Raw genomic sequence first — 13,548 nt, 5'->3', positions numbered from 1 at the left:
TCTGGGATTGTAGCTTTGGAGAGTCCTGGCCTTATGTAGGCATCTCTGTTCCTGCTCCCCTTCAGGTGGGCTTTGTTCCTGATGGGCATTAAAACCCTGGTCTTAACCAAATCAATGCCACTGTTTCCATCAGCTTCCCCAAGTTGCCACAGTCTCAGTTCTTATATTTATCACTCTGGCTTTCAATTCCCTATGTATATACTTGAGGACTCCATTTCTTTCAGATAAAAATTTACTGTAAAAACTTTTTGTTGTTGTTGTTATTTTTTATTCAGTGTTCCTAAGGGTTTATAGCTACTGGGATTCCGTGTTATCTTAGTCTACCACGGTGCTGGTAAACATCGAAAATAGATATGTATCCATCTGCAAAATATCTACCCCGCCAGATGACAACCTGATACATGCCATAACAGAAAAACAAAAGAAATCTTTTGGAAATTCTTAAAAGGTAGCAATCAATTGTGATTGCACGGTTTGAGAAAGTCTTCATTTGGTAACTGTCTTAGTCTGTTTTGGCTGCTTTAACAGAAAACCACAGACTGGGTAGCTTATAAACAACAGAAATGTATTGCTCACAGTTCTGGAGACTGGAAGTCTGAGATCAGGGTGCCAGCGTGGTCAGGGGAGGCCTCTCTTCCAGGATGCAGACTTCTCGTTGTATCCTCACATGTCAGAAAGGGCTAGGGAGCTCTGTAGGGTCTCTTTTTAAGGGCATTAATCCTATTCATGAGGGCTCCACCCTCATGACCTAAGCACCTCCTAAAGGTCCCACCTCCTAATACTATCACATTGGGCATTAGGATTTCAACATATGAATTTGGAGGGAACACAAACATTCAGACCATAGCAGTAACTAACAACTGAATTGGGCTTTGAAGAATGCACAGGATTTTGACATGAAGAGAGGGAGAGATTGGGTCTTGTGGGGGAAACCCAGGTAAGGAATGAACAGTCATGAAAATGCATATTCTTTTCATGCATTCAGTCCTATGTGGTTGGATCTGTGTGTGACTTATTGGATGTAGTCTTGGGGTACGTGCCTGGAATCATCCCAGCATCTCCATACAAGTCCTCGCACAGTGCTCTGTGTGCCGTATACACGAAATATTTACTGGGTGAACAAATACACGTGAGAGAATGTTTCCAAAGTAAGGAGTAGCGGCTGAATATACAGAATAATATTCAACCTCACTGTATGTCAGTTTGCTCACCTACAAACAAGAGGTTCACCTACGAACAAGAGAGTAGCACTGTATGACTTAAAATTCCTTTTGGTTCCAACATTCTATGATAATACTTTGTACAACTTAGTGCCAATCCTAATTAGTTCCAATTTAAGCAAGGAAACATCTGGATGACTTTTTATTAGGGTTAAGTGGATTTGGTTGTCTATATGCTACAGGGAAAGAGAATGAAAAGTAGTCTTGAAAAATGCTGTTTAATGTGGAACAAAGAGGATCAGAGGTTGACCCACTGCAGGGCTATATTCTTATAATCTACTCAAAGTTGCTGCTATCCTGGTCTAGATAAAGAGCCATTGCCTAGAAGTTCCCTTTTGAGATTCCAGTTTTCAAAAGACTTCTCTGTATGCAACCTTAAGTTTCTAAAAATAAACAAAATAGGAAGACTTCTCCTTGGAGGAAACATTTAGCAATAATAACCACAAAAGTTTGAAAGGGAAATTCATTGTCCAACAAAAGGAAGGTGAAAAAAAATCTAGATTTCTTCTATTTTTAAAAATTTATTTTACTTCCTGAGCTTTCTAAAAGCTGCTTAGATAGACACAAAAGGGAAATGAGACAGTTAAGAATATTTCAGTTTGTATTTGAACAAAACAACCATCACTACATCATTTAGGAATAATTTTTTAAAAAAGAGTAAAAGAAAAAGGCCATTACAGTTTATTTTTGTGACATCCACATGCATTTATTCATTGATTCATTCTTTTATTTATTAAATTTTTCATTGAGCATCTAATATGTATAGGATGTTATACTAGGCACTAGGTTGGAGATGTGACTTAACTGGTAATTCCATAGTGATCATTCAACATGGTAAACTCAGTCTTTCCTTCTGTGTGTTGGCCATTGTGGACTTGCTAATTCAACTTTTATTTGATCATTCTTCTAGTATGTTTTTCTATACTGCAGAGTTTGGAATGCTGAAAATTTCATTTCCCGTGGTAGTTTCTTCCAATTTGGTGCACTTGCATGAGATTTGGGAGGCAGAAGTGAAGTAGAGGCCATTTTCTTGACTTTTGCCTTATTCCATTGGCAAACAAGGTCATGAAATGTGAAGTTTTCTGCTAGGGGAGTTACCGTGTCCATTATCCAGGTCTCTGTGTATTCACAGGTGTTGCTGCGGAGAGGAAGCTGAATGCCACGTTCAGTGTCTTCATTCCCACTTCCTCATTTCTCCACTACAGTTATGACCATATGTTCTTGAGCCCAATTGTTCAAATAGTAGCCTCAGAGGAATAGCTTCCCAGTGAGCTGGTTCTAAGGAGTGGTTCTACATTTCATTTCTAGAGACCAAGCTCTGCCAAGCATTTTATTAGCACCTAATTCCATGTGTTAAATCCTTTTCTGTTTAAAATATGAAGAGTGGTTTCTGTTTCCTGTATTGAGTCACGCCCAACACACCCTCCAATGTTATTTAGGGATAATAGTAGGACTCTTGGAGATTCAGCATTTGGGGATGTTTTTGTTATAACGGATCCCTATATATTTAGTTTCTCATTTCTTACCAAATATTGCAGTGAGAATTAGAACATACAGAAGTAAGTCAGACAGAGACAAATATCATATGATATTGCTTACATGTGGAATCTTAAAAAAAATGAAACAAATGAACTTATTTTCAAAACAGAAACAGACTCACAGACTTAGAAAACAAACTTATGGTTACCAAAGGGAGAAGGTGGGGAAAGGGATAAATTGGGAGTCTGGGACTGACATATATATATATATATATATATATATATATATATATATATATATATACACATACACACACACACACACACACACACATATATATATATACACACACACACACACACACACACACACATATATATATATATATATATATATATATATATATATACACATACACATTGCTATATTTAAAATAGGTAATTGGGACTTCCCTGGCGGTCCAGTGGCTAAGACTCCGCACTTCCAACACAGGGGATGCAGGTTCGATCCCTGGTCGGGGAACTAAGATCCCCTGTGCCGCATGGTGTGACCAAAAAAATAAAAATAAAAAATAAAATGAAATAGATAACCAACAAGGACCTACTGTATAGCACAGGGAACTCTGCTCAATATTCTGTAATAACCTAAGAGGGAAGAGAATTTGGAAGAGAATAGCTATATGTGTATGTATAACTGAATCACTTTGCTATACACCTGAAACTAACACAACATTGTAAATCAACTCGACTCAATATAAAATAAAAATAATTTAAAAAAAAGAACATACATGTATCAGGTGGGTCACTGGAATTGGCAATGTGCTGTTGAGGTTAAAAGCACCGGTTCCAAGTCAGATAACCTGAGGTTCCCCAAGAGAATATGAGCTTCTTGAGAACTGGTTCACCATGGATTCCCCAGGTTCTAAAACAGTGCCTGGCAAAAAGCAGAACCTTATAATACATTTCCTTTGCATAGATTAGTTTGCCTCCCATAACCCATACTAGCCGAATTACACGGCCCCGCTGGGAAGGCAGATTACACAGCTGGGGGTACCGTACTTTGCCAGGGGCAGAACTTCTGTGGAGCCAGGCAGATTAGGCCTGGGTACCAGGGCTGCCATAGGTCCTGCCATCATGGGTGTAATGGAGATTGTGTCCACGCCCGGCCCGCCCTCAAGGGGGTTCTGGAAGAGCTCTGGGAGTTTGGAAATGGGTGACAGTGGCTGGGGCTCTTCATGGAGCAAGCAGGCAGAGCCGAGCAAACCTGGGGGTGTGCATATCCTGGGCCTAACACGCCCATTTGCGTTCACATACAGGGCATGAATCATCAGCTATACAGTTCTTCTGCCAGCCCAGCCCAGGAAAAATACAACGTTTTCATTCTTTGGTGAGAGGAGTGTTTCTGTACCTGCTGATGATCACCTGATTGCCACTGGCCAGACACAAATATTATTCCAAAGACACAAAATATTTTTTCTTCAACTAACATAGCTTCCCAGCATGATGTAGAGTAAGCATTTGGAGTATAATGAGTAAATGGATCCCATCCTAGCCACATGGCTTGGGCAATATCAGACTTCTCTAAGCTTCAATTCCCTATGTGCCGAATGGGGAAAAGGATGGTCACCAGGTAGTTGTGAAGATTACGTTTCTGTATACAAAACACAGGTCCTACCCTGACTTCTCCAACTTAAGAATGAACCCAGTAATCTGTGCTCTCCCCTCCCCACCAGACTCTTGAGTCACTCCCTAACCCTCATCTCATTGCTTCGTGCAGTGTGTCATTCATGTGAGATATTTGTGCATGATTCACTGAGCACCTACTATGGCAAGATGTTGCAGTGGAGGCTAAGTGGTACCCAAAGGTGGGCGGAGCCAGCGAGGGGCTGACACTTGGAGCCCCAGCCCATGCCCCGATGTCCTTGGAGGAGATAATATTCCACCAGCCTCATCACATCCCACCACCCACAGCAGACCATAGTATTTTGGTTTTTTCCACAGGTTTTTTGGGCAAAAGCTGTATTCTTTGAGAATCCACTTAAAAATCCTTTTTACAAATAAGGCCTCAAGGATAGTGGCGTTCTTTCAAAGTAGTAATCAGTGGTGGCTCATTAACTCCTCCAGTTTATCTCATACTCTGTTGCATCTTTTCCCTGGTGGCTTCAGGCCGTCCCAGGAAGAGAAAGTCTGCAGAACTGCCCTCCAGGGGCCCACAGAGTGAGATAGAGTTGCCTTTCCTATTTACTCCTAACACTTCTTAATTTTTTAGCGCTATGGGTAAAATTTTCTTATTGTTTCCCCTGAAGAAGAAAAGGGTAATATTTTTCACTTTGTTTTGCAAAAATGTGTTGGTACGACTTAGCTTCTAATTACAGCTTCACCATCATGATATCGTAATGGTTGCTTCAAAGACCATGAAATAATAGATTTTGAGGAGTATAACACATTTGATGTACAGGAGTACATCTGTAATTACTGTATACATTCTAATTACAATACTTCTTACCTAGGTATTCTTGCTCAAGGGAAAAAAAAAACTGCTTCTATTTTCAGTTAACCTATTTATACTCTGAGGCCTAAACCTGCCTAGTGAAACATGGACTCTGGCATCGATGTCCTTTCTAGTAGCCCTACAAAGGTGACTTGAGTGTGCAAACTGGCAACACAATGTGATTGCCTTAAATTATATAAAAAATTTTATGCACGATCTCAAATGTTAGAATCTTTTTTTTAAACTGAAGTATATTTAATTTACAACATTGTGTTAGATTCTGGTGTACAGCAAAGTGATTCAGTTATACATATATATATTCTTTTTCATTATAGCTTATGAAAGGTATTATGTATAGCTTATACAGCATATTGAATATAGTTCCCTGTGCTATATAGTAAGTCTTTGTTGTTTATCTGTTTTATATATAGTGGACTGTATCTGCTAATCCCAACCTCCTCATTTATCCCCCCTTTCCCCTTTGGTAACCACAAGTCTGTTCTCTGTGTCTGTGAGTCTGTTTCCGTTTTGTAAATAAGTTCATTTGTATCATATTGTAGATTCCACAAATAAGTGATAACATATGATATTTATCTTTCCCTGTCTGACTTACTTCACTTAGTATGATAATCTCTAAGTCCATCCATGTTGCTGTAAATGGCAGTATTTCATCAAATGTTAGAATCTTAATCCTGTGATTCTCTAGCAAACAAATACCCCACCCATCTAAGGAAGTGGGCTAATTTTTACCTTTCTGCTTAGCTCACTTCTCTAGGGTGTGAGGGTGGAGAAAAAACTCACGGGAGTCAAAATTAGCTCACGATAATCTATTTCCATCTAATTAGAATTAATTCACTGATCTCATTGGCTAATTTTTCAAAAAATACACGGTAAAAATCATGTCATTTTTAAAGTGGCTTCTGAATTTAATGTTTGCCTCATGAAAAGTATAGCACTTACTCAAAAAACTCCAGTCGAAACTGTCAACATCCTCACTCCCTAATGTTTCTGACACCTTGAGTACTATTTGAACATGTGGGGCTAATGAATTATAAGTAGAGATAAAATATTTAGAGTCATTATTTTGTTTCATGTCTTGAAAAAACAGAAATGGTGGGAAGGACGCGGAAGAAGGAGTCAGAATAGAAGGAAAATCTTGGCTCTGCCATTTCCTAGTCTCTCAAGCAAATCACTTAAGCATTCTGAACTGCAGTGCCTTTATTTAACAAAATACAGATGATGTGTTTTCTCAGTGGTATGGTTTAGCAATTCTGAAAAAAAAATTGTGTATTCTTGGCATGAGCAAGTAGGTCAGTATATTGAGGATAAGGGGAGTCAAGTTTTTCATTGTAAGAAAAGGGGGTTACAAACAGGAAAAGGGAGAAACAAGAAGGAACCCTGAAATGTTGGGTTAGTATTGGAGGTATCAGGATGAATTCATTTTAGGAGAGCAAGAGTGAGAACGAGAGAGCAAAAGAGAGAGAGAGAGGAAAACAGTCAGAAAAAGAAAAGGAGGAGGAGGAGGCAGAGGAGGAGAGGAAAGGGGGAGAAGGGAGGGAGGTAGGAGGAATGAAGGGAGGAAGGAAGCTAGGTAAGGCTGATTCTAGGATTGAGTAGGAAAAGAACAAGATTTCAAATGTGTCTGGAATAACTTCATGTGCCCCAGGAACCAGGCAAACTGAAGTCCCTGAGAATCTGCAGTAATCTTGGAAAGGGATTGGACTGTGTGGGTTGGGTGGCTTGAAATACTTATATCTGAATCTCAGAAGACCAGGTTCCAATCTGAACTAAATATAGGGAGGCCAAATTAAAGCATTCTAATGATATTATTTCCCTTAGATTTCCCAGATCTGATGGGACCAAGACCTTTGGATCTTCCTCTATGTTATCCCAATTATCATGAAGTATGATGTAAAGCAAAAGAAAAAAGGATTTGATTATACCACTTTCTATGTAGCAGATAATTCTCACTTGGAACCCAGTGGAGCTACCTTGAATCTTAATTTTCATTGCATCTACTCGCCAAACAATTTTAAGATTCAGTGATGGCTTCTCATTACTCATAGAAGAACAGTCAGAGCCCTTACCATAGTCTGTAAAGCCCTGTACAATGTGGTTCCAACCTTGGCACTCAGACCCAGCCCTATATGCCTTGGCCACTCCACACTACACTGACGTGTCCTTAGGTTAAGCTTTGTCCTCCCTCAGGGCCTTTGCTTATGCTGTTCCCTCTGCTTGGGATGCTCTTCTCTACCCTCTTTGTTGAGCTAACTCCTATTCTTACTTGTAATATCAGCTTAAAGTTCGTTTCCTAAAAGATGCCCTCCCTATCCTCCTAGTCTAGGTTTCCTAGTCTTCTCCTTTTACATATTTAACAAAATTGACATTTAAATATTTGTTTTTACAATTATTTGTTTTATTTCTGACTCCACACAAGATTTATAAGCTTTATAAGATCAGGGATAAAACAGTGCCTTGCTAATGGTAGGGGCTCGATACTTGTGGAAGGAAAGAAAGTCAAGAGATATATAATTCATTGTGTTTGTGCCATAATGTTACTTCTTCTGGAAAATGTTAAAATTTCCAGGAAGGTTTGTTTGTTATATTATTTCACTTTTAAAATAATTATTACTCTATATTAAAATCATTACAAATGGAAATATTTAAAATTAGTATGTGGTACATATGTACAATGGAATATCACTTGGCCATAAAAAAGAATGAAATAATGCCATTTGCAGCAATATGAATGGACCTAGAGATTATCATACTAAATGAAGTAAGTCAGAAAGGGAAAGACAAATATGATACGATATCACTCATATGTGGAATTTAATTTTTTTAAATGGTATAAATGAACTTATTTACAAAACAGAAACAGACTCACAGATTTCAAATTTAGGATTACCAAAGGGGAAATGTGGTGGGGAGGGATAAATTAGGAGCTTGGTATAAACATACACATACTACTATATATGAAATAGATAACCAACAGGGACGTACTGCGTAGCACAGGGAACTCTACTCAATATTCTGTAATAACTTATATGGGAAAAGAATCTGAAAAAGAATAAATATATGTATATGTATAACTGAATCACTTTGCTGTACACCTGAAACTAAAACAAAATTGTAACTCAACTATACTCCAATAAAATTTTAAAGTAAATAAAATAAAATTAGTATTTCACCCATAATTTTAGTTTATCTGTTGCTTTCTTTACAATCATGAACTCTAGTTTTACAGGCACACAAAGTATTGTGCTGGTAAATGTTTAGCAACTGGCACTTTAGGTGTGGGTCTAACATGAACATTGATTAATATTTTTATTTACATTAATGCTTAAGACAAAAGACTGATAATATAAGATCTTCCCTCATTTGTCAGTGAGAAGAGCACATTTTTTGCTAAGTTTTCAAATACTGGCAAAATATTGCCTCAGTTTTTAATTCCACTCACAATGTAAGGACAACAGATTGGACACATTTCAAGTTTAATAGCATTATTAACATATTCTCTACCACTTTCTTAAGTCTAGACAATCAGCATAACAAAAATAATCAACCCTGATTTGTAGCATTTGCCAGTCTCCATGGTGTAAATGCTGCCATCATGGTCAATTTCAAACCATCCATGAGGTACCAAATAAGACATGTGCAGTAGTGGCCAGCACGTAGTATTTCCACTATACAGATATCTGTTTAATTTTTCATAATGACCGTGTTTAACAACTGGCTTGCAAAATCCCTGAAAATGTAGCAATTGGTTCTCAAAAACCTACAATACAAGTCAGCTCCAGCACATCACTGTGTATCCATCCACACATGTACATACACAGTGTGTGCATATAATTTTACTGTAGATACAATTTGTGTTCTACTTTTTCCATTTGGTTTTATTTCATTTTTCCATTATTAAATTTAGTAGTCCACTCATTGGTATACCAGAAATATATTTAAACATACCTCTTTTGTTAGGAACTTAGTTGATCTGTGGTTTTAAATTATAATCTATATTAAATATATGGGTACATTGTAATTTTTTCCTCTGTAGAAATATTTACCTGAAAACACTTTGAGGAATGGGAGTATGGATAAAAATATTTTTATGACTTTTGCTCTTGTAATGATCTAGAAAGATCCACATTTTATTTAGTTTGTATTTCCACATACAGAAATGTTCCCATGGCCCCAAGGTTTAGAGGGAAATTTATAATTCAGTAGCATTGTAGGACCACATTGATCATTGACATCAAACTTACCCTAAGTAATAATGGTTATACTGGTAAACAAGCGTTAATGTTTTTATTTGTTTTGGGGAAAGAGACAGTGCATTAATATTTTTGGGAGGTGTGGAGAAGGCCTTTCACACACTTGCAGCAATGGGGATCATGACCAGTTTCACTGCAGTCATTGTCACATGACCTACATTGGCTAAACGGCACCAACTATCCAATGTATAAATGTCTTCTCTTCCCTGGGATTGATTCTTCTGGGTTATGACTCTTCTCTAGTTCCTATAAGAAGCTAGCCCCAATCCTGCCCCACACTGCAGACTTCACATAATAGGGCAACTTCAATATACTCAGGCTGTTGTTGGCTTGGCTTTGAACCACTTGCCACCACCCTACCCTCAGAATACACTCTGTCCTCGTCCCCCTGCTTGCCTTCTGGCTGAATCGCACTTTTCCTCACTTTCAGCCTTTCCTGATGCCTGGAAATGTCTTGCTGGTTCAGATCATAGGGCATACCAGACCCAGTTTGGTTTCTCTTGTACTTACACCACACTGGAGGAACTTGCATAAAAACCACTTCTGACTGATGGAGTGTTAGGACTCTCCATTGCAGAGTCTCTCTTCCTCCTCCTGCTCTTTCTTACGGTGCAAACATGCATGTGTTCAGCTAACAAATATTTATCTCAGGTGCAGCTGGGATAGTGTGAAAATAAGATAGACAAGCTTGATACTGTAATGGAGCTAACATTCCACTGTGGAGAAAAACAACTAATAAGCAAATGCATAAATACCCAAGACTTTCGGATAGGGTCATGACTGTTAGAAAAAAGAAAAAGCATGTAGAGCAAAAGAGGACCAGGTGGGTGGGTGGAGCACAGTATCAGATGAGTTGGTAAAGGGGTCTCTGAGGCGGTGGCACTTGAATGCCTGAATGGCTAAGGGGGCCAACCAGATGACGCTTGGACAGAATAATACTACAGGTGGAGGGAACAGCAAATGCAAGAGATCTAAAACAAAAATGAGCCTGAAGTGTTGAAGGAGGAGAAAGAGGCCCAGAGCGGCTAAAGTGTAGCTAGAGAGGGAGAGGGTAGTATGAACTGGGGACATAGATGTAGGCAGAGTCCACACCACAAAGAGCCTTATAGGCCATTTGATTTGATTCTTAGTAAAAGAAGTGGAAGCTATTTAAGGGTTTTGGGTTGGCTTATATTTTAAAGTGGGATGAGGGAGTTTGGAAGCAGGTAAGTCAGTTCTGTGGCTAGTTCTGCAGTCCAGGTGAGAAATGATGCTGGTTCTGAACTTTGCACTGTGGGAGCAGCTGTGGAGCAGGAGGGAAGTGGACAGGCTTGGAATATGTTTAGAAGTGGTGCTCACAACCCTCTACTTACGAACTGAATGTGTGGGTGCAAAAGAAGGCACGGAATCAAGGAATAACAGTATTTGGGTTTGAGCAACTCTGTGTAGATGGTTATTCATTTACACAGTGGGGGAAATCTGAGTAGCAGTCGTTTTGTTTGTTGTTTGTTGATTTAGAAATCAGGAGTGTCATGCTGGACATGCCAAATATGAGAGGCAAAGTGTTGATGTGGAGTAGACACAGATCAGCATAAGTATGGAACTCAGAGGAGAGGTCAGGGCTGAGGATATAATTTTAGGAGCCATCAGAATAGAGACGATATTTAAAGCCGGGGAGTGTATACACTGCCTTGGAGGGAGTGTGTCATCAAAGAAGAGGGCAGGGGAGAAGGAACCAGCAAAGAAGATTGAGAAGAACTAGGCATTGAGGGAGTGGGGACACCAGGAGGAGTTAGTGGGTGGTGGACAGCAAGAGGAGAAACTGGTAAATGGTGTCACATGCTGTTTAGAAGTAAAAGAATGTCAAGTTGGGAACGTTTCATGAGCTGTGGCAATTTGGAAGTTGGGGACTTTGACAAGAAGAGTTTCAGGGGGGTGGAGGCGGGAGAATACTGATGGGAGGACAGTGAGGGGAGCATGAATATAAACTACTTTTATTTGGGGGGACAAATTTTGCTGTGGAGGTGTGGCAGAGACACTATTTGCCTTCTTCACACCTATCTTCCCCTTTTACTTTAGAAGCAAAGCCTCTTTACCTTGTCTTTGCTGCCTGGAACAAAGGCTTCATTCTCCAGCCTCCCTTGTAGTTGAAGACTGAAATGTGGTCCTAGGACTAGGTTCTTGACATAGTATTTCTAGGCAAGCTTCTTTTTTTTTTTTTTAAAGTTAAAAATTCCTTAATTTTTTATTCCTGGTACCGCTACCACAATTTACAGGGCAATATACCTGATATAATGAAAAGAAAAAGAAAAAGGCAAAGCTACAACAGATAAAAGACCTCAGGAATGTACATCTAATTGACACTACGTTGCATTAATCAATAGCTGCACTTTTTGCAAACTGTGGCTATGATAGTGCTGAACAAGAAGGGTTTCCTGTTTAAGCTGCAGTAACTTTTCTGACTAAGGATCATCGTTCCTTCTGTGGCAGATTTTTGCAGTTCCTCTAATGCATTTGGGACGACTATCTCAAAGTAACCTGCAGCTTTCCTGACAACTCCTCGCTCTGTCTCCTGCTAAGAACTGTAGCCCTTTTCTTCTGAGTTTTTAGAACCTTCTGCTACCCTATCCACCACTTCCACCACCAGATCCATAGCCACCACCATAGGGACTTCCCGAGCTTCTTCCACCAAAACTGGCCCCCCTTCATGGGTCCATAATTTGACTGCTGTTGTCCACTATAATTTCCAAAATCATTATAGCTCCCACCACCACCATAGTTACCTCCAAAATTTCCTCCTTCACTGTAACCATCATATCCCCCCCCAACTGCCACCATATCTTCCACCTTGGTTTCCGTATCCTGGCCCACCACCACCATAGCTACCCTCTACTACTGTAACCAAGGACCACCGCCATAGTTACCACTGTCGCTTCCAAATCCATCATAACCACCATCACCTCCTCCACAACTACCTCTGCTGCCACCACCTCCACCACCATAGCCTCCTCTTCCACCAAAGTTTCCACCACGGCTAGTTACCTCCACCGCCTCCAAAGTTTCCTCCATGACCCACAAAGCTGCCAGATCCACCTCCACGACCTCTTTGTGATCCAGCAGATTGCATTTCTTGTTTAGAAAGGGCCTTTTTCACTTCACAATTATGCCCATTAAGAGTGTGGTATTTCTGAACAATCTTATCAACTGTATCACGATCATCAAAAGTTACAAAAGCAAATCCTCTCTTTTTTCCACTCTGCCTGTATTCCATAACTTCTATGGTTTCAACCTTGCCATACTTTTCAAAGTAGTCTCTCAAATTATATTCTTCTGTATCTTCTTTAATACCACCAACAAAAATTTTCTTCACTGTTAGATGGGCACCAGGCTTTACAGAATCCTCTCTAGAAACAGCTCTCTTTGGTTCCACTACATACCCATCAACCTTGTGTGGTCGAGCACACATTGCTGCATCTCCCTTTTCAACACAATAGTAAGAACAAAACCAAAGCCTCTGGAACGTTTTGTTTGGGGGTCTCTCATCACCACACAATCTGTAAGTGTGCCCCATTTCTCAAAATGTTCTCTTAAGCTATCATCTGTAGTTTCAAAGCTCAGACCACCAATAAACAGTTTTCTCAACTGTTCTGGTTCCTCTGGATCATGGCCCTCCTCTCCCCGCAGCGGCGGTGGCCAGAGTTGGGCTGGGGGCGACAGGGCGGTGGTTTTACCTCCATTTTGAGACCGGACTCGCCTAGGCAAGCTTCTTAAAAGGAAGCAATTCAGCTGGGAGGAACACCATTTTCACCCTTCTCCTGCTGCCTGGAATGTGGGGTGTGATGACTTTACCTCAAGAGCAGCCATCCTGAGCCATGAGGTAATTTAGAGCACAACATCCAAATCCAATGCAGTGGAAAAAGTGGTAGAAGGAGTCTGATCTCTGATGACTCAATGGATTGCCTGTTTTTGCACATCTTTAGTGTGAGAGGAGAAACACTTGCATGTCTTCCCCTCTTATGTTAACCAAATCTATTCCTAATTAATACAGAATCAAAGCAAAGAAATGGGTTGTGGGTTAGAGATAGGCATAAGGTCAATAGATGTTTTGT

At 39.8% G+C, this 13,548-nt stretch overlaps 1 pseudogene; it reads right to left on the bottom strand.

The window, feature by feature from the left end:
* Positions 1-12,045: 12,045 nt before the first annotated feature.
* Positions 12,046-13,176, bottom strand: LOC103009080 (heterogeneous nuclear ribonucleoprotein A3-like; annotated as a pseudogene).
* Between the last annotated feature and the right edge of the window lie 372 nt (positions 13,177-13,548).

Source organism: Balaenoptera acutorostrata, chromosome 5 (assembly GCF_949987535.1).
Source record: "Balaenoptera acutorostrata chromosome 5, mBalAcu1.1, whole genome shotgun sequence".
Lineage (NCBI taxonomy): Eukaryota > Metazoa > Chordata > Mammalia > Artiodactyla > Balaenopteridae > Balaenoptera > Balaenoptera acutorostrata.
The sequence above is the reverse complement of the archived record's forward strand: the minus strand, read 5'-3'. Positions and strand labels throughout refer to the sequence as shown.